General features: G+C 35.2%; 1 protein-coding gene across 1 annotated transcript in view; it reads right to left on the bottom strand.

The window, feature by feature from the left end:
* The window catches only part of LOC132714702 (uncharacterized), a gene marked incomplete at its 3' end in the record, with an annotated part of 71,438 nt that overhangs the window by 42,182 nt on the left and 7,888 nt on the right, over positions 1–21,368 (bottom strand).

Genomic DNA, 21,368 nt, shown 5'->3' with positions numbered 1-21,368 from the left:
TTTGGTCTTTTTGTTTACATTTACACCGGAAACCAAAGGGAAGTAACTGTTAGCTAATTATAGTAATTTAGTACCGTATGGTACTGGTTACGTGAGTTGACGGAAATTAACGGAATGTTCGGTACCAACCGGAACTAGTGTGCTAGGTCTGACAGTTGGGAGCCATTTTAGTGTAGTAAATAATCAAGAAAAATGAGGCAATTCCTAGCTTGGCTACGATCTAGACGTGAAAGATAGGTCTATTGTTTGTATTGTCAATCCCTTTATAATCAATCGCGGCAGTTCTATTTTTGTTTGTTTGTTTGTTTCATTTTACGCCTTTTTCAACAGTATTTCAGTCATATAGGCGGGTAGTTTCCTAACCATCGTTCCTGGAGAGTTACACCAGTACTAGACAACCTTCCTCTGCCCTAAACTACCAAAGCATCTCCCGGGGATCGAACCCACGCCAGAGAGGTAATAATGATTTGTTTTCGTTTAAAAATTAAGGGGGGAAAACTTCCGCTGCCTTAGTTTTAATTATTTCATCGGTTGAACGCCTCAGTTTAAACTTAATGCAGAAGATTTAACATTGGCAGTTTATATTGGCACCCCTTGATTTTGAAAATCGCCCCCTTTTTTGAAATAGAGGGGGAAAAAATCACCCCTATTTTTGAAATCCTAAAATAGACACTGAAGTTTTGGCAACTTCTTTGATGATTCGAATCAAACAGTCAGGTCTACATGTTGGTAAACATCAAAGATTGGCAGATTCTTTTGAAAAGCCTGCTACACACCTGTCAAAGGTCATCGTGTGTAAATTGTATGCATGTTATTGAACAATGGAAACTTTTAATTTTTTGCATAAGTGTACATCTGAGAAACCTTTATGGTGATATTGTAAAGTCTGAAAAATAACTCCATCTGAGAAACCTTTATGGTGATATTGTGATGTCTGAAAAATAACTGCCATAGATAGTCAACAACCATACTTATGACTTAAACCAGATTCACCAGTCAGCCCCTAAAATTTACATGTTATGAAGAATGGAAGCAATGTCCTTGGTTTCATCAAAGTTTTTTTTCAAAAAAATTAATTGATCAACACACTGAGGGTCAAGACATGACCTAGTTGCTGTAACAATATCTCCAGCAGTTGAAAATATACGTTCTGAAGCAACAGAACTTGCTTGTACACACAGGTAATACTTTACGAGCCTAGAAACACGAGGTAACCGGACAGCAATGCCCTTCCAGAACTTCAAGGGATCCTCAAAGGATAGCACTTTTGACTCACATTTGTACATTTCAATTTCCTTGCAAATAAGCTCTTCATTGGAAAGAGGTGGCTCCACCTTTGAAATTTCAATATCATCATCATCTATCAGGAAACTAAGACCAGATCTCATTTTCTTTGCAGGAGATAAAATTGGGTCCTCGTTTTTAGGCTCCACCGAGTCTCGCTGGCTTGGGAGAGCTGGCAATGGTGGTTAGTCTGTCTGTATTGAAGGTTCCTCTAATTCAGATTTTCTGCTGAAAAGCAGTATCTCCCTCCATATGGGTATACAACTTCTTCAGTTTCAGGAGCAATGGATACATAAGCCCTACCGTAGGGTGCTGGTCAGCAGATAGCGCCAGGGTAGCTTGATACATAGGCTCCATTAACTGTAAGAATATCTCCAAGCGTTGAACCTCATCTTGCCCAAGTACACAACTAGCCTGTAGGGATTTTGCTTCATGTTGCTTCTTAATACTTTCATCTGAGACACAGGCTAAAATGGCAAGTTGCTGCTAAAGGAAGCGCTCCACCATGAGATAACTCGAATTCCATCTGGTTTTGACATCGATGATGAGTTTGTTCTCAGGTAGTTGTAGCATTTTTTGCTTCTTTTTAAGCAGAGCAGGGGCAGTGGTACTCCGATGCATAAAGGAAACAACTGACCGGATCTTTGCCAAAATATGATGAACCTCTTTAATATCAAGTGCGCGAGAAGATGCTAAATTTAAGCTATGGGCAAAGCATCCAATATGGATGGATATTCCAGCTGTATGTGCAGCAATTTTCATGTTTGCAGCATTGTCTGTAGTAAGGGCACATACCTGACAACCCCATTGGCGAAGCACGTTTCCAACATGTTCTCCAGTATGAGATTCTGGTAGCTGCCTTGTCTGAAGAACACGAGAACAGAGTTCCATTTCAGAGTCAATGAAGTGGGCTGTGATAGTCACATATGATTGGGTGGCTTGACTTGTCCAGCTGTCTGTGGTCCAGGCTATAGCTTCTGCACTCAATAATTCGCCTTTAATACACGAGGCAACAGAATCATACATTCTTGGAATTACATCTTCACTAAATGATTGTCTGCATGGGAATTTGTAGCGAGGCTCACACTCGTGTATCATGCTTCTGAAGGCGGAACTCTCTACGGTGCTGAATGGGCGCATATCATCTATAAGATATCGGGAAATACCTACAGTTATTCTGTGAACTTTGGATGGAGCCAACTTCACTCTTTGTGCCATGTGAAAGGAATTGCTTGGAGATATGCTAGCAGTTACACAGCTTGCCTCTGTTGCTGACGTTTGTAATTTGACACCTCCTTTAAAAGAAAATAGATTTAGATTATTTTATTTATAAATTTTCACAGATTTATTTATTTATTTATCTATTTATTTATTTATTTATAAACTTGTTATACAGTATACACTTTCATTATTATAAATGTTTCCAATATTTACATTGTACATAAATATTTCCATTTAATAACTATCATCAGTAATTGTAATCATTGTCAGAATGTCACTCATATGGAGTATATTGTAAAGTTCTGTACTAATAATGTTCTGTTCTGTTATTCAAAAGTTCTAAACATATGCAAAACAAGCTTTAAATTTCATTTATTTTACAGTATAATATACGTTTGATATTCCGGTATATTGTTAAAATGAAATGTTCTTTCGCGGGCAATATATAGCATAAATAAAATTATATAGTGTTCAACAGTTCTCTTTTTAGCTTTTGTTTATAAAGTTCACTTTGTCAAATATATTATGAATGAATAAACAAAATATAAAATAATAAATGAAAATAGGATATGCAGGACTAAGGTTTTTAACATAAAAAAAAAATATTAAGTTATTTAGAATATTTAAAAGAGCAGAAATTACCTTTCGACATAGGGAAGGTTCCGTGGTGCCTTTTCATGTACAGTCTATGCTAAGACTTTTACTGAACAGTAGGTCCTGTAAACTGAAAATTTTTACTGGACCAAACATGATTTTACTGGACCGGAAAAAACCCGATTGGTGTAGCATTTTGAGTCACTTGATAAGTGTCAGCAGTCAAAAACTTTGTGTACGAAAAGAAAATTATATTATCAACAAAGTGAAGTTATCTTTCTTCACCACAATCAAAATGTAAACTTAAATATTGTTATACATGTATTCAATGGATTTTGCTATTTAAACTTTAATTCCATACAGACTGTATACTAGCAAAATTTTTAATGAGAGGGTAAATTTCAGCAAAAGTCTGGCATATGTAAACAGAATTATATATATCGGTAATTTAGTGAAGTTGACAGATTAATTGTTCAATGATTTTGGCACCTTCACAGTATAGTTAATTTTTTGTCAACATCTTGGACGATCTTTCATATCCCTAATTCGCTGCTAAACACCAGTTGAGCACACGTGTAATTTAGCATTACTCTAAGTCTGTGGATTAAAGACGTAAATTGTTCCAATTAATACACTGACACTTTCATCTGTGTAAACAAACTAATAGCGGGTGACCTTTCACATCTTGGCCGCTTATGTTATTTACTCGGCCGCTTATTGACTTTTAATTGTACTAGTTGTCGGATATTTTTATCTTACGTTGTTACATATAAAAGTTTGCATTATGAGAATGCATAACAGTTGACAAGCATTGCACGAGCTTATATTGTGTAATGACAACATTTTGATATGTTTTGAATTTAGGTAAATGATCGGCCTTTGCAAAATGTTGAATGTAAGGTTTTTATAAATTAAACCTTAATTTTTTACCGGACCGTCAGGCCGTCAATACATATATTTTTATCGAACCTTCTGATTTTTTACCAGTCAGGGCCGACGGTCCGACGGTCTTTCGGAAAGACTGCATGTAATTAGACAGATTTGTTGTTCTGCCGGTATATGTCATTTCACCTTGGCATGTTTTACAAACAGCCTTTTTTTCATTAGTCGCCGGTAGAAACCGGCGACTATATTTGTAACAGTTTAATATTATATCTATGGTAGGAGAAGGCCTTAAAATCTGAAAATAAAAGCAAATCAATTACTGAACAATTAAGGACAACAATTATTGTTCAGAATCTTAAAAATTCAAAAATAAATTAACATTGCTAAATGAAATGAAATATACAAATATTGACATCTTAAAAAGCAACATTACAATTTTCATAAAATGAATTAATAACGTATCCCTATGGACCAGTCATTGAATTTAGGGATACTTTTACTTTTTTCTAAGTGTCAAGCGTTGCTATTTTATGATTGATAAATCATGAATGATATTTAAAATGACACATTTATAATCTGGTTGTTTTATATCTTATGACACCTATTATATTTCATTATTTTATCTAATTATAAACAGATTCTCCCTGTTCTATTGTAAGAATCACGTGACTACATGTTGTATGTTAGTGTTACAGAATCTATTAATAGTTACAGATTGCTGACATACTAGTTGGAAAATGGTATGGGGGCTAATTAGATGTAAATGTATAAATAATTACAAAGTTATCTTTCATAATCAGTTTCATATTTTACATCATTAGAGAGGATCAGTACATTAAAGAATTAAATAAATTTTCAAAACCTTTTCATTTTATTTTGGTAAAGGGTTAAATTTTGCCCTTTCTGTCAATGTCCAATAGTTTAGTTTAGGTTGAACATCACAAAATAGATTTATGCTAAAGAGGCACATTTATTGAAATAAATAGTGGTAATCGTCGTCTTCGTTATATTCCGTCGATTTCCTTCGCGCAGGTTACCAAAACGGTACGACACATAATAATTAAAACTAATAAAATATCTTTTTGTTAATATTTTATCGAACTGAAAGGCAATTAAACATTAACTATATCGTATGTAACGACAGGAATATTGATTTCAACTAAATAGCTTATTTTTTCGATCCTATACTTACCACATATTAATTAATTTAATATCGAGATCTATACTATCAATAAAATCTTTAGCAAAAATCATAATAAGTTACGTAAACTAACGTACGAAATACTAATGCTTAATAATCATAGCAGTTCCTTAACAATATTGCTAAGCAAGTTTGCTTCATATATGCTGTTTTATTGTGAATAAACAGTTACTCAACATAAATTGTTCCTCTTTTCTTTATACCTGAACCATTAATTAAACTGATTTTTTTGGGGAGGCTATGCAGGCTTTCTACTGCCACTACCAAAAAAACTAGGGAAAAAGTAGGGCATTTTTTTACCAAAAAGTAGGGCAAAGTAGGGATTTCTGATGTTAAAAACTAGGGATAAAGTAGGAATTTCTTACCGATTTAGTTAAGAATTAGCAAAACATACCATCACCGAGACCACATCAGGCTGTGTGTATCTTCAGTTCTGTCCATGCTTGAAAGACAGGCACCTCATAGGCAGAATGTTGCAAAATGTTTTGCCAAGGCACCATGAGCAGAGCTGCATCAGTACTAAGGGTGTAGTACTTAAGTACCAGTACCAGTACTTGCCAAGTTTTGCAGTACAATTTCCAGTACCAGTTCTTGATTTTAGCATGGTACTGCAGTACCAGTACTTTTTTGGGGGAAGTAATTAAGTACCAGTACTAATACTTTTATATATTCATCAAAGTTTGAATAAATACACAGTTTGTTTGTTTCATTTCACCCCTTTTTCAACAGTATTTCTGTCATATAGGCGGGTAGTTTCCTAACCATCGTTCCTGGAGAGTTACACCAGTACAAGACTACCTCCCTTGGCGCTAAACTACCAAAGCATCTGCCGGGGATTGAACCCACGCCAGAGAGGTAACTGGATTAGAAGTCATCTACTCTAACCCCTCAACCACGGAGGCGGTACAAAATACACAGTGTCATTCAAAATAATTGCAAACATGTTATTCAACAAAGAAATAAAATCATTTACTTTAAAGTTGACATTACATTTTTACAACTTAAATGAACAAACATACTTTTTACAAACAATAATCATCATATATTCATGTCATATGTTATTGTTTTGTAACCAGTCAACTGTAATACAATGCAATAATCTTACATTTTAAACCCACCAGTCTTTTTGTTGCCTTTTACACCTTCACACCTCTGTTCAATTTATACCATAGTAAATAACTTTTTATGGTGCTAACAATATCACTTGAAATATGATAATTTAGAATAGAAGTAATTAATTAGTGTTTATTTTGCTCTTTTTTTTTACTAGTAAATACAAAGTAATAAGATTGCAATAAGGATATTTTACCAGTAAAGAGTTATTGACTCTGTTTATCTCAATTTAATTTTACTTTAAGTCTTTGGTGTTTTTTTATGATGAATACTATGTTAACATTTGAAGGAATATTGCAGCAAATTATTTATCGATTTGATAACTTACTTTTTCACAAAAATAAAATAATACATGGAATTTACAGCTTTACTTTATGAGTAAAAATAATGACATTTTTATCAAAACCAAAAATACTGCCTAGTAATGCAGTAGCAGTACCACTTTTTTAAGACAGTAATGCAGTACCAGTACCTGAGTAGTAGCAAAATTTTGTAAGAGTAATTCAGTATCAGTACCAGTACTTGCAAAATTGCTCCAGTATATACTGCAGTACCAGTGTTTGAAATGCAGCTCTGAGTCTGACCATGAGTCTTTCAAGGATGGACATTACAAGGAGACACACCTGAACTACTCATCAATTGCAACTGAAAATACAACTGAAATACCATTTTAAATATCTTCTTTTTTTCATTTCATTTCAAAATGAAAAAGTAGGGATAATAGGGCTATTTCAGAAAAAAGTAGGGCAAAGTAGGGATCAAAAGAAAAAAGAAGGGAAAAGTAGAAAAAGTAGGGACCAGTAGAAAGCCTGGCTATGCCGACCCAACGTTAATACCATCCGTCAAATCTTACTGCGGCGATAATCAGGTCAAAAAATAGTACCTTGTTTTTTTCTAAGCTGACTCATCACTCATCACAGACATTTACAATATGAAAATATTTTCATTCTTTAATTTCATATCAGATAATGATTCCCTGAAAAATTCTTGATTTTTGTTTGTTATTTTTTCAAAATCACTACTCCGTGACGTCATACTGCCGCGGTAATCAGGTTTAGGCATACGTACGTCTGTAATAAATAGTTCTGGTATGAAAACCCTTCTACATAATAACTTTATCAATAATTTTTTAACAAAAAGCATAAATGAAAATTTATAAGTAAATGCTTTAATTAGGTGGCAAATATTCTTTATTATTTTTGATAACAATTTTCCAATTACTATGCAGCGACCAACTGTTTATGACGGGTCATTAACTAGAACGTTGCAACACCATGCATGTTCTTTCGTTGATATTGTTATGAAATTTGAACTTAATCTTTTACTAGAAGAGTATTCTTTTAGGATGGTAAATCTGGACAATATTTCTAAGCTGGTTAAAATGTTTATGTTAACTTTTACTCATTTTTGTTGTAAAACAATTGAGTCATTAACAGTCCAGAATATTGGCACAGCTCAGTTATTTTTAGATTATGAGCATACCTCATTCCAAATCTGGTAAGGTCGCGCAGCCAAAGGTCGCGCGACACTAAAGGTCGCGCAATAGGAAAGGTCGTGCAGAATCAGCTTTCCCAGGCATGCTAGTTCCAAATATGGAGAGGTCGCGCAATAAGAGGTCGCGCAGTCTAAAAGTACAAGGTTTAAGTTATTTTTAGCCCTTCAGCATCTCAATTGTTGTTAACAAAGCATAATTTGGTCATATCAGATTTTATGAATGGGATTCCTTACTCACAGCTTTATCTATGTACAGGTTACTTGGTTCAAATGTTGAGCTGACTATGTTGTAAAGCTGGAGAGATTATATTTCTGTTGTTTAATGAATTATCAGTCAGTATTATAAGTTTATAGAAATGTCAATCAGTAGTAAGTGTATTGGTCTTATAAGCCATATATAGTACATATATCTTTATTACTGCAAGTATATTTTGCACTATTAAGATGCATTATTGGACAGACAATTATTATCCTATTGAGTGTTCAAACATGTAAATTTATATAACTATTATGTATTTTTGTACTAATGTTTGTATTGTACAACAGTCTGTATACCTGAACCTGTTGCAGGCCATTTTGAACATTGTTAAGGCATTGTCAGCATTATAAAAGGTCGCGCAACATTCAGGTCGCGCAATGAGTTGTGTGCAAAACTGGAGAGGTCGCGCAATAAGAGGTCGCGCAACAGTCTACTTTTGCACACCACCCTAGCTGCGCAAACAGAAGGGTATATAAGCTGGGAACTTTTCTAGCTGGGTTGGTTTTGGGGTTTTTGAGGAGTTTTTGAGGAGTTTTGGAGTGAGTTGGAGTTGGTTGAGTTGAGTTAGTTAGTAATTGAAGAAATGTATTTGTTGAAGTTGTTAAGAATTTTACTTTGGTTTTGACTGTTGATAAAAAATAAAATGATGCATTATTTTGATTTACTGCAATAAATATAATCCTGCTTTCACTTGGACTTGACTTGTTCATTGTACCAGCATAGAGAAATGGTTGACTTTTAAGCGAAAAGAGTGAATATAAAACAAAGCTTTTCACAAAAAGTGAAATGATTTTGTAACACTGGTGGCAGCGTCGGGATAAGGACTTTAACATGCTTCAGCGCAGGAATAAAGACTTTGAAATTTTCTACTTTTGAGTGTAATGGACTTACAAAATGGAAAAGGAATTAGAATCATTGCGTCAGACTGTTTCTTTGTGCTGTTTAGAAATAGGAAATATCTCCAAAGAACTAGTTAGTCATAGTGAAAATCTAACTAGTGCATTTAGTGATTTTTGTAACAAAGTGAATGAAATTTTAGAAATGAAAAATAATGAAATCAGTGAATTAAAATCATATAATGCAAAATTACGTGCTTCTATGTTAGACGATGACACTCAGATTTTAGAAGAAAGTCAGTAATATGGGACCTAAGAAATCTGCTAGATCTGCATCAGCATCACGTCTTGAAAATTCAGAACTTACAATGGATTTACGTCAACAACTTTCCAGAAAAATTGATGAAAATGATGATTTACAAGCTAATTTAACTGATGCATTGGCAAATATTGAGAAATTAAATGAAACTGTCAAAATTTTACAAACTGAAAAAGCTGGATTACAAGAAATTATAGAAAGTGACAATGAACAATTTCGAAGAGATAAGGAAAATTTGAGCAGTCTATATCATACAACTCAGATGAATAGAGACAGACAAATCCAAGTATTGACAAATGAAATTGATGAATTACAAAATATTTTACAATCAAGAGATGTTGAACTTAGTCGCCTGCAGAACATTGCATTACGAGAAAGTAACCAAAGAAATTCTCGGGATTATAATGTTCCACTACCAAACCAGGTTCTTTTTGATGGTAAAACGTCATACACCGCATTCATACGTCAATTTGCTGTGTTGGCTGAAACATGCCAATGGAGTGATAAAGAGAGGGCATTTCGCTTGCTGAATAGTCTGAGGGATGATGCAGCAGAGTTTGTATTCAACCAGGTCAGTCCTGAAACTCAACAATCTTACACACAGCTTGAGCAATGTCTAGCAGCAAGATTTGTAGAAAGACATTCTACAGCCTCTTATCTGATGGAGCTCGAAAATGTAAAGCTTCACTCAAGGGACAAACTCTCGGAGTATGTTGCAGATATAAAGCGTCTGGTTCGAAAGGGCTACCCAACTGCAGATGATCATACTATTGGTACAATTTGTTTACGGCATTTTATTAGAGGTCTGGGTGACTCCCAGATGGCTCTGGCTATAGGGATGAAGGATCCGACCAGTATCGAAAATGCACGCGAGATTCTGGAGACGTACTATAGTTTGAAGGATGAAACTAAGGCAAACACCAAAGTTCGAATGGTTCGTCAAGGGAACAACAATGTTTCTCAAGAGCAGTTTTTGTCTTCCAAGAAAGAAATAGATAAAAAATTTGATGAGATTCTGTCTATCATTAAAAAGCGAGATATGCAGCCAGAAAAATTCAAAAGAAGGGATTTATCTACTGTTGAGTGTTATAAGTGTCATAATTTAGGTCATTATGCACGTGATTGCACGAGTCAGCAGAGTGATAAAAATAAAGCGGAAAACTAGGTGGGACTAAGGCAGACGGCCTTGCGTTAGTCCAAAATCATAGTGAAAAAGTGATAAAAATTCATTTTAATGATACTTGCAATGGATTATCTTTGTTATTACCTGTGAAATTTGGTGATATCAGTGCAAATTTAGTAGTAGATACTGGAGCAGTTGTTACTATTGTTTTCTTCTAATATCTTATCATAGTGTGCCTTCAGATATTCGTCCATCACTGGAGAAAATTGATCCAAATTTTAAGCTTGAAGTTGCAAATGAAGGGTATCTCCCTATTTTAGGTAAAACTGTGATGAGTTTTAAAATTCATAAGGATATATTTAAGTTCAATGTGTTTATTGCACCAATTTAAGAAGATGGTCTTTTAGGTCTTGATTTTCTACAAGAAAATAATTTTGTGTTAAGTGCAGAAAATGGTTTGCGTCTAAATGGAAAGAAGTATCCTACGTTGATGGAATCTTCAGTTTTCAAAGTGATGCGTGTCAAAAGTTCAAAGTCAGTCATTGTACCAGCAAATAGTGAAGTGATAATAGAAGGTAGTTTTCTGGCGGCAAAATTGATACCGAGTTTGGAATTGTTACGCCATTAAAAAAAGGTGATGATAGTGAAAATAGCTTAATTGTTGGCCATACCCTGGTCAACCCTCATTCTAAAAATGGTTGTGTTCCAATTCGTTTAATGAATATTAGCAATGAAAATGTAAAAAATTGAAGCTAATACTACTCTTGGATATATTGAGAATGCTGAAAAAGTTAGTTTTTGTGAGAAAAATGAGTGTTTTGTTGATGAAAAGTGTGACTCAAAAACTTCCATCTCATTTAAAATGAGCTTTATGAAAATTCAGTGAAAAATCTTAATTATGATCAAAGAGTGAAACTTAAGAATCTTTTGATTAAGCATTCAAATGTGTTTGCAAAGTCACCAAATGATTTCGGTCGTACATCTGTAATAAAGCACAACATCAATACTGGGCAGCAAAGCCTATTAAGCAACGTCCTAGGCGCCCACCAAAAAGCTTTCGCAAATGAAGAAGAGAAAATAATAAAAGATCAGTTAGCGGCCAATGTTATTCAGGAAAGTAATTCTCCTTGGCGTCACCATTAGTATATGTCAGGAAACGTGATGGAACAACACGACCTTGTGTGGATTATCGTCAGCTTAACAACGTTACAGAAAAAGATGCATACCCCTTACCTAATATTAGTGATTGTTTGGAAAGTTTAGGGGATCATCATATTTTTCGTGCTTGGGTATTTTGTCAGCCTATTATCAGATTGAAGTTGATGAGGCTGATCGCCCAAAGACAGCCTTCACTACAAAATTCGGTTTATTTGAATATTTGGTAATGCCTTTCGGATTATGTAATGCACCGTCAACCTTCCAACGATGTATGGAATTAGTAATGAGAGGTCTTCAGTGGGACATTTTGCTGATATACCTTGACGATTTGATTATTTTTGGCCGCACGTTTGAAGAACATTTAGATAGGCTTGATTCAGTTTTAACGCGTTTGTGTGAGTGTGGAATGAAACTGAAGCCAAGCAAATGTTTTCTGTTAAAAACTGAAGTGTCATTCTTTGGACATGTAGTTAGTAAGGAGGGAATAAGCCCTCAAAAGTCTAAAGTTAGTTGTATTGCAAATTGGGAAAGGCCGTACGATTTAACAACTCTGCGATCCTTTCTTGGTTTTTGTTCATACTACAGGATATATATTCGTGATTTTTCCACAAGAGCTAGGCCATTAAATAGGTTGTTGGAGGCCGGACAACCATTTGAATGGTCTGATGAATGTCAGAAAAAGTTTCGACGATTTACGCAGTGCATTGACTGGTGATGAAGTCATGGCATACCCTCAAGATGATGGATTATTCATACTTGATTGCGATGCGTCGAATTTCGGTATAGGAGGAGTTTTGTCACAAATGCAGTTTAGTGAAAAACTTGGACAGTGTATCGAGAAGCCAATAGCATATGCGAGCAAAAGCTTGAATAAGGCTCAAAGACGCTATTGTGTAACACGTCGGGAACTGTTGGCAGTTGTTACATTTGTTACTATGTTTAAACAGTATTTGTTAGGACGTTCGTTCTTAGTAAGAAGTGATCATTCTTCATTAAGATGGATTATGTCCTTCAAAGAACCAGAAAATCAGATGGCTAGATGGCTTGAAGTGCTATCACAATATGACTTTAAGCTAGAGCATCGCAAGGGAACTAAGCATGCAAATGCTGACTTTTTGTCGAGGATTCCGTGTGACCCTTGTTCGTGTACTTGTTATAGTGGTCACTCTATTCTAAGTGAGCTTCCGTGTGGAGGTTGTAAAAGCATGAACAGTGGTCGGAACTTGCAGATTTTGATGATGTGGTTCCACTGGTGTCTAAGAAAGTCAAGCAAGTCAGAGGAAAAGGTGTTCCTGCCGACTTAGTTAGGGACTGTTCTGCATCAGTGCTGAATTTTCTGTTTGTTTTTGCGTTGTATCTGGGAGCGTTTCTCAGGCAAATTGAACAGAAATTTCGTGGTTGTGAGAAATTTGTTTCTGTGAGAAGACTTAGGGCACCAAAAGAGAAAAGTGCGCCTAAGTCTGGTGCTGCGGATAACATTGATTTAAGTGATGCCACCAAAGAGAAGGATATGGCACAGACATCACATGCAGGAGGTCTGTACCCAAATGGTGACATTTCTTCTGAAAAAGTGTATAAGTTCTCAAATTGGGTAGGTTCGTATACCACAACTGAACTTATAAAATGCAGAAAGAGGACAGTGATATAGGCAAAATCTTATTTTGGCTGTCTAGTTCTGATATTAGACCGCCACGTGACAAAGTTGCCGCTGAAAGCCCAGCGACAAGAAGTTTATGGTTGCAGTGGTCTCAGTTGTATCTTAAAGATGGAATTTTGTTTAGGAAGTTTATTCAAACAGATAATGTTACCAGTTATGATCAACTTGTGTTACCATCACTTTTACGTAATCAAGTTATTAAAGCTTCACATAATGCTATTCTATCTGGACATTTAGGGGTCAAGAAAACACTGGCAAAAATAAAAATGAACTTTTACTGGTATAAAATGTCATCTTCTGTGAAACTATGGATTAAACAATGTGCTTTCTGTGGAGCCAGAAAGAAACCAAACAAGAAAGCTAAGGCACCATTACAGGAATATTATGTTGGGTTTCCTATGGACAGAGTTTCAACAGATATTTTGGGTCCGTTTCCCATTTCAGAGAGCAAAAATAGGTACATTTTAGTCGTTTTGGACAATTTTACGAAATATGTTGAATGTTACGCTATACCAGACCAACGTGCTGAAACAGTTGCAAATAAGATAGTGTTCGAGTATTTCTGTAGATTTGGATTACCGCTGGACTTACATTCAGATCAAGGAAAGAATTTTCAGTCTGAATTATTTAGACAAATGTGTTGTTTACTAGAAATAAATCAAACAAGATGTACACCATACAGAGCATCTTCTAATGGTATGGTGGAACGCTTTAATCAGTCATTGCTTAACCTTATTACTACTTATGTGAATAAAGAACAGACAAATTGGGATTTGTACTTGCCCATAATGACTAGTGCCTACAGATCAAGTGTCCATGAAAGTACTCAATATACACCTAACATGTTAATGTTTGGAAGAGAGTTTAACTTCCAGTAAATTTTCTAGTAGGACATTCTTGTCAGTCTGAAAACTTTGAGAATTATACTGACTATGTAGTTGGTTTAAATGAGAAATTTTCAAGGATATACAGTATTGTTCGAGAGAATTTGAGTAAATCTTCACAAAGACAAAAACGTGATTATGATACAAGAATTTCCATGAATAATTATAATGTTGGGGATGTTGTTTACTGTCTTGATTCATCAAGAATTGTCGGGAAAAGTCCTAAGTTAAAGGCTGAAGTTTGGAAGGGACCATTTGTAATAACGAGAAAAATCAGTGACTTGTTATTTGAAATAACAGGATCCTCAAAATCAAAACCAAAAATTGTCCATCATGACAGGCTTAAGAAATATCAGTGTACAACTATACCACAATGGGTTGATGCCAACACTATAAAGTGCTGAGAATTGAGTACCGCTCAAGCCGGTGCTAGGGGGCGTGAGGGATGTTGCACTTATTCATTATCCCTCATGTACAGACTCAATCAAACCGAGTCTGCAATTCTTATGTTATTTTGTTGTGATTAATGCTTCCGAGGGATCACTTTGTTTCCAGAATTTTGTAGGCCTGCAAAAACAGCTTACAACAACTAAAACATTAAAAAAGAACACCACTTTATTTACACCAATAAATAACAATAAGGAGGTCAGTCCCCGGAGAGGAGAAAGAAGCAGGAGACATCCAGACAGGCTTTGTTATGATAACCTAAAGTAGAATGTCAAACCTAGAATTTTGCATCACAGGTTTGGGTGGGTAATGACAGCCCACCGAAGTATTTGCAAATGTGCTTTGGTTCCATTTTAAACTGTAATTATATTGTTTGAATTCTTTAAAAATTAAGTTAACTTCACACATACAAAAGAAATTAAACATATTCAAACAGAAAAAAAACAAGCAATGAGTGACTTTCTAAAATGTCTTACTGAACTTAACAAAAGTGTGTTGGAGATTGTGAATTAAATTGAAGAGACAGGGAAAACTGTTATGGGATTTTATCTAATTGAACAGTAGAGAACTTATGTTTCATATTTCATAAACAAGAGGGCCATGATGGCCCTGGATCGCTCACCTGACACAACCGCATCCAAGCAATGTCTTAAACAAGCATCATGGCCAAGTTTGATGACAACTGAGTCAAACATGTGACCTTTAGTGTGTTATAAAGATTTTTCCATATTTGGGCAATGTGACCTAATTTTTGACCGGACACGACCTATATTCAAACTTGACCTAGAAATCATCAAAACAACCTTCCTGACCAATTTCCAGGAAATTTGGATCAAAACTGCAGCCACTAGAGTGTTAAAAAGATTTTTCTATTTTTAGCTCCTGTGACCTAGTTTTTGACCGGACATGACCAATCTTAGCACTTGACCCAGAAATCATCAAAACAACCTTCCTGACAAATTTCCAGAATATTTGAATCAAAACTGCAGCCACTAGAGTGTAAACAAGCTTTTTCTATTTTTAGCTCCTGTGACCGAGTTTTTGACCTAAGATGACCCATCTTCGAACTTGACCCAGAAATCATCAAAACAACCTTCCTGACAAATTTCCAGAATATTTGACTCAATACTGCAGCCACTAGAGTGTTTACAAGCTTTTTCTATTTTTAACTCCTGTGACCTAGTTTTTGACCGGAGATAACCCATCTTTGAACTTGACCTAGAAATCATCAAAACAACCTTCTTGACAAATTTCCAGAATATTTAGATGAAAACTGCAGCCACTAGAGTGTTAACAAGCTTTTTCTATTTTTAGCTCCTGTGACCTAGTTTTTGACCTGAGATGACCCATCTTCGAACTTGACCTAGAAATCATCAAAACAACCTTCCTGACAAATTTCCAGAATGTTTGGATGAAAACTGCAGCCACTAGAGTGTTAACAAGCTTTTTCTATTTTTAGCTCCTGTGACCTAGTTTTTGACCGGAGATGACCCATCTTCAAACTTGACCTAGAAATCATCAAAACAACTTTCCTGACAAATTTCCAGAATATTTGGATGAAAACTGCAGCCACTAGAGTGTTAACAAGCTTTTTCTATTTTTAGCTCCTGTGACCTAGTTTTTGACCGGAGATGACCCATCTTCGAACTTGACCTAGAAATCATCAAAACAACCTTCCTGACAAATTTCCAGAATATTTAGATGAAAACTGCAGCCACTAGAGTGTTAACAAGCTTTTTCTATTTTTAGCTCCTGTGACCTAGTTTTTGACCGGAGATGACCCATCTTCGAACTTGACCTAGAAATCATCAAAACAACCTTCCTGACAAATTTCCAGAATATTTAGATGAAAACTGCAGCCACTAGAGTGTTAACAAGCTTTTTCTATTTTTAGCTCCTGTGACCTAGTTTTTGACCTGAGATGACCCATCTTCGAACTTGACCTAGAAATCATCAAAACAACCTTCCTGACAAATTTCCAGAATGTTTGGAAGAAAACTGCAGCCACTAGAGTGTTAACAAGATTTTTCTATTTTTAGCTCCTGTGACCTAGTTTTTGACCCGAGATGACCCATCTTCAAACTTGACCTAGAAATCATCAAAACAACTTTCCTGACAAATTTCCAGAATATTTGGATGAAAACTGCAGCCACTAGAGTGTTAACAAGCTTTTTCTATTTTTAGCTCCTGTGACCTAGTTTTTGACCGGAGATGACCCATCTTTGAACTTGACCTAGAAATCATCAAAACAACCTTCCTGACAAATTTCCAGAATATTTGGATGAAAACTGCAGCCACTAGAGTGTTAACAAGATTTTTCTATTTTTAGCTCCTGTGACCTAGTTTTTGACCGGAGATGACCCATCTTCAAACTTGACCTAGAAATCATCAAAACAACTTTCCTGACAAATTTCCAGAATATTTGGATGAAAACTGCAGCCACTAGAGTGTTAACAAGCTTTTTCTATTTTTAGCTCCTGTGACCTAGTTTTTGACCGGAGATGACCCATCTTCGAACTTGACCTAGATATCATCAAAACAATCTTCCTGACAAATTTCCAGAATATTTGGATGAAAACTGCAGCCTCTAGAGTGTTAACAAGCTTTTTCTATTTTTAGCTCCTGTGACCTAGTTTTTGACCGGAGATGACCCATCTTAGAACTTGACCTAGATATCATCAAAACAACCTTCCTGACAAATTTCCAGAATATTTGCATGAAAACTGCAGCCACTAGAGTGTTAACAAGCTTTTTCTATTTTTAGCTCCTGTGACCTAGTTTTTGACCCAAGATGACCCATCTTCGAACTTGACCTAGATATTATTAAAATAATCTCCCTGACAAATTTCCAGAATATTTGGATGAAAACTGCAGCCTCTAGAGTGTTAACAAGCTTTTTCTATTTTTAGCTCCTGTGACCTAGTTTTTGACCCGAGATAACCCATCTACGAACTTGATCTGTATTTCACTGAGACAAACATTCTGACAAAGTTTGATAATGATCCAATCAAAACTGTGACTGCTAGACTGTTAACAACCAAATTGTTAGAGTGTTAACAAGCTTTTTTCTATTTTTAGCTCCTGTGACCTAGTTTTTGATCGGAGATGACCCATCTTCGAACTTGACCTAGATATCATCAAAACAACCTTCCTGACAAATTTCCAGAATGTTTGGATGAAAACTGCAGCCTCTAGAGTGTTAACAAGCTTTTTCTATTTTTAGCTCCTGTGACCTTTTTTTTGACCCGAGATAACCCATCTTCGAACTCGATCTGTATTTCATTGAGACAAACATTCTGACAAAGTTTGATAATGATCCAATCAAAACTGTGACTGCTAGACTGTTAACAACCCAATTTTTGACGACGAACGACGCACAACGCACGACGACGGACGCCGGACATAGCCCCATCACTATACCTCACCATGACCACTTCGTGGTCAGGTGAGCTAAAAATCCATAATGCTTATTTGTTAATTTGTTTAGTTTTGCTTATGTTTAATCTGCATAATATCATATAACACTTAGTAGTTTTTCACATGTATTGTTTAGTACCAATATTATTCTTTTATTATTATTTCAATTTCACTTAACAAGAGTTTTCAAGGTTTGTTTCAAATTTAAAAACTTAACATGTGTAAATTAATTGGTTTTGCTTCCGGAGTAAGCAAAGTCCAAAGGTGGGAGAGTGTTATGAAATTTGAACTTAATCTTTTACTAGAAGAGTATTCTTTTAGGATGGTAAATCTGGACAATATTTCTAAGCTGGTTAAAATGTTTATGTTAACTTTTACTCATTTTTGTTGTAAAACAATTGAGTCATTAACAGTCTTTAGATTATGAGCATACCTCATTCCAAATTTGGTAAGGTCGAGCAGCCAAAGGTCGCGCGACACTAAAGGTCGCGCAATAGGAAAGGTCGTGCAGAATCAGCTTTCATATGGAGAGGTCGCGCAATAAGAGGTCGCGCAGTCTAAAAGTACAAGGTTTAAGTTATTTTTAGCCCTTCAGCATCTCAATTGTTGTTAACAAAGCATAATTTGGTCATATCAGATTTTATGAATGGGATTCCTTACTCACAGCTTTATCTATGTACAGGTTACTTGGTTCAAATGTTGAGCTGTATGTTGTAAAGCTGGAGAGATTATATTTCTGTTGTTTAATGAATTATCAGTCAGTATTATAAGTTTATAGAAATGTCAATCAGTAGTAAGTGTATTGGTCTTATAAGCCATATATAGTACATATATCTTTATTACTGCAAGTATATTTTGCACTATTAAGATGCATTATTGGACAGATAATTATTATCCTATTGAGTGTTCAAACATGTAAATTTATATAACTATTATGTATTTTTGTACTAATGTTTGTATTGTACAACAGTCTGTATACCTGAACCAGTTGCAGGCCATTTTGAACATTGTTAAGGCATTGTCAGCATTTTAAAAGGTCGCGCAACATTCAGGTCGCGCAATGAGTTGTGTGCAAAACTGGAGAGGTCGCGCAATAAGAGGTCGCGCAACAGTCTACTTTTGCACACCACCCTAGCTGCGCAAACAGAAGGGTATATAAGCTGGGAACTTTTCTAGCTGGGTTAGTTTTGGAGTTTTTGAGGAGTTTTTGAGGAGTTTTGGAGTGAGTTGGAGTTGGTTGAGTTGAGTTAGTTAGTAATTGAAGAAATGTATTTGTTGAAGTTGTTAAGAATTTTACTTTGGTTTTGACTGTTGATAGAAAATAAAATGATGCATTATTTTGATTTACTGCAATAAATATAATCCTGCTTTCACTTGGACTTGACTTGTTCATTGTACCAGCATAGAGAAATGGTTGACTTTTAAGCGAAAAAAGTGAATAAACAAAGCTTTTCACGAAAAGTGAAATGATTTCGTAACAATATAAACCATTAATAGTCCTTAATATTTTTTAAAGACAAATAATGGTAAATTGTCGCTTACATCAGAGACATGGATCGTCCTTGCGTGATAACTAAGGAAAACTAACTTATTAGTACACCCTAGGAGGCTGTACGCTGAAAACACTCATAAACCGGTATATCATATAGCTGTAAAGTGAACAGTTAAATGACAGAAATATGTGGTCAAATATGTTTTAACAAGGAAATAATTATTTCAGAGAAAGACGCAAAGATCAGTCTTCAATCAAATGAATGATCTCGTATTGTGTAATTAGAAAGTTTATTCAATTCTAGGGCAACGCATCATAATTTAATAGTCCATGTGTAATAATCTGATTCAAATTTTCAATACAGATTATGAGATACATAAAAAATATTAAAGAATAAGAGGCTTAAAAACAACAACAAAAAACAACAAAAAACGCATATATATACGAATGACTTACAGTTTAGCATCGGGAATTCATCAACATATCTTACGAAACTTTAATTTGAAAACGATATTTGCGGGCGCTGAAGTGATTAATGTTTATTTGAATAAATCAAATAAAAAAACTTATATTTTTGTGTTCTAAAAATAATCGGCGGCATAAGAGGAATTTCGTATTCATTTTACAACACTTGAAAAAATACTACAGAAAATGTGTTGTTGTTTTTTTGTTTTGTTTTCAACAAAAGTGTGTGTGTTTTAAGTTTATTTATACTCGGGGCCAGAATAACCATATGTCCTAGATTATAGCATCGGGGACGTCTTTTTTAAGCCCAATCTTCCTGGTAGCCCATTCTTCGTTCGTTGGTGGTAAAGGAGACGACAATACTGGCAAGGCATCAACTTCCTGACTGACGCCACCAAAATGGCATTCATTAGCGCCAAACCTCCAGAGTAAGTCACGACAGGTCAACCAACCACCTCTGGTACAGTACTGGACACGCGAAACCCGCAAAAGTCGCGTTATGCCGCGAGTGTAGTCTATGTCGCGACGGGACACTTCGCGGTAAAACATCGCCGCGTGCAAGTTCGCCGAATTTCGTGGCGGGTCACGAAAAATCGCCGCGATGTATCACCGTAATTTACGGCGAATCTTCAGCAATAATTGTATTAGAAAGTACTACTTGGTCCTTAATTCCCGTGGTCTTTAATTTTGAAAACCTTAAAAAAAACCTTGTAAACGTCTTGTATATTTATAAATATTTAGCATTTGAACATGTACAGCGTATACATTTTGTATATTAAAACAAAGAAATCAGGTGCTGGTGAAAATTAGTTAACAATAAAACGAGATTGAAATTACAAAAGGTAATTGGTACAACATCAAAGAACGCACGATAACAAATTGTCCAATTGTTATTTTGATAATAATACAAATGTAATTAAAATCCATTGTTTACTTTCGCACATATTCTATTTTTAGAACAATGCAAAGCGACATTTAGCACCGATTCACAGGTGTAACTAATTATTACGTCTAATACGCTAATTATGATTGTTGAAAATTGTAAAAGTTTTATCACTTAAATTGACATTCTTTACCTTCAATTTCACGAGTAAAAAATGCCAGGTGCATGAGTAGGTGTATGAGTAGCAAGATGCAAATCAGATTTTTTTTTATTCCGCCAAATCAGCCAGGGCATTTGACCCAAAAAATTCCCCCGAAAACAAAAATAAAATCGGAGTTAAATCACACATTTAATATGTAAAGTAACGAGTGATCATTCATGAGGGCATTCTGTGCATAAAATTAGGGTGTTACTATTTAAAGTATTTACATAAATAGCGACCAACCAGGGAAGGATATTTTCCTTACGTCACGCAGTATTGCATGCGCGCGGCAATTAAGTTGAATTAACTAATAATAGCACGTATCAAATTAAGGTGTGGAAACGGGATTAAAATTTTTTTTTCAAATTAATGAATATTTGTAAAGCATTTATATGGTCACTAGTTTACCATGTGGTAATTTTAATGTGCTTTGG

This window comes from Ruditapes philippinarum, unplaced genomic scaffold (assembly GCF_026571515.1).
Source record: "Ruditapes philippinarum isolate M1 unplaced genomic scaffold, ASM2657151v2 ctg1645_1_1_1_1, whole genome shotgun sequence".
Taxonomy (NCBI): Eukaryota; Metazoa; Mollusca; class Bivalvia; order Venerida; family Veneridae; genus Ruditapes; species Ruditapes philippinarum.
This window is presented reverse-complemented; position numbering and strand designations above follow the sequence as displayed.